The 1,684-nt window shown below is 42.8% G+C and overlaps 1 protein-coding gene across 1 annotated transcript in view; it reads left to right on the top strand.

Moving 5' to 3' along the window:
- FUNDC2 (FUN14 domain containing 2) overlaps window positions 1-1,684 on the top strand; it is a 15,643-nt gene that overhangs the window by 12,879 nt on the left and 1,080 nt on the right.

Consider the following 1,684-nt stretch of genomic DNA (forward strand, 5'->3'; position numbering starts at 1 on the left):
CCAGCCACAATTACTATGAATACTCTAATTCATATTGGTTTATCAGATTAGTTTACAAATCACCTGGCTGGTACCTGAGAGAGTCAGAAGTTGAAAGGTGAATTTTATTAGAAGAGAACATACTAGGCAAAGGGCTATCAAGAGAGCTACAATAGCAGCAGAAAAGAAGGATATTCTCAAAAAATAAGGGAATAGAAGTAATAAGAGAGAAGAAAGGAAGAAGACAGATACCTACTAAAACTCTGCAATGGTTTCCCATCAGACTGAAAGTAGAATTTCTTTTTTTCTTTTTGTTAATCCTCACCCGAGGATATTTTTCCACTGATTTTTAGAGAGAGTGGAAGAGAGAGGGAGACAGAGAGGAACATTGATGTGAGAGAATACATTGATTGGTTCCCTCCTGCATGAGCCCCAACCAGGGCCCAGGCTGGGGAAGAGCCTGCAACCAAGGTATGTACCCTGGACTGGAATCAAACCTGGGACCCTTCAGTCCTCAGGCCAATGCTTGTCCACTGAGCCAAACCAGCTAGGGCCCCATGAACACTTTTTTTTTTTATGGGGATAACAGCACTGATTTCATAGGGTTGTGATTATTATAGAAGATAATGTATGTTAAAACCTCACAAAATGTCCAGCACATAGTAGGCCATCAGTAGGTCTTAAATCCTCTTACCCATGAACACTTTTGAAGGTGGTGGTTCTACTTGGAAGAAAGTTCTCTTACCAGCATTCTGAAGTGGAGATTATAGAACACAGACATGGGAGCTTCAGATGAGTAGGAACTAACTTGACTGGATGTAGGAAGCTTTGGGAATTTAAGAAAATAAGGACCTCATCTCTTAGTCATCCTCTGATATAGTGAAGTGTGAGAGTAAGAATACATAGCATCTCCTTGAGAGACGGTCTCAGAGGGGTATGGGTGGATAGATGGACAGATGGATGGATAGGATGAATGTATAGAAAAATTTGGAGTTGAGATTCAGAGTGAACAGCCTCCACTGGATAGCAGGTATTGAAGAGAGTGGAAGGAGTGAAATTGGAAATCTTGAATTGCTCTAACCATTTTATTGAATACAGCTCTGCTCTTTCCCCATAACTGCCCCCATGAACTCTGTCCTTCCCTGTCCCTCTGTGAACTTTTGGGCGGGTTTCTTAGCTCTCTTCCTAAAGACAGAGTCCATTGGTGGGGGAGGCAGCCAGTTGATGTGTCTCACATCGATGTTGCTCTCTGTCTCTCCCCCTCCCTTCCACTCTCACTTGACTTCTCCTCCTCAGCCCGTATATGACCAGTTATGTGGTCACACAAAGTCCTGTCTTGAAAACATCTGTTGAATTTGATCACTGTGCACTAGCACCCCTGCTACCACCTTGATCCAAACACCTACCATCTCACCTCCTGATCTGTGTCCTACTTCCTACTGGCCTCCCTGTAGTCTTATTCTCCCCACAGCAGCCAGGGCTCTTTTTCACGTGCAGGTCCATTTATGGCTTCTCTTACCCTGTGGGTAAAGTACAAACTACTCAACAGATGAGTGGATTGACATTGTCAAGATGGCAAAGATAACAGAGACAATCTCTATATCGTGATGGCGAACCTTTTTTTTTTTTCTTCAAAATATATTTTATTGATTTTTTACAGAGAGGAAGGGAGAGGGGTAGAAAGTCAGAAAAATCCATGAGAGGG

The sequence above is a fragment of the Myotis davidii genome, unplaced genomic scaffold (genome assembly GCF_000327345.1).
Source record: "Myotis davidii unplaced genomic scaffold, ASM32734v1 scaffold546, whole genome shotgun sequence".
Classification (NCBI taxonomy): Eukaryota; Metazoa; Chordata; class Mammalia; order Chiroptera; family Vespertilionidae; genus Myotis; species Myotis davidii.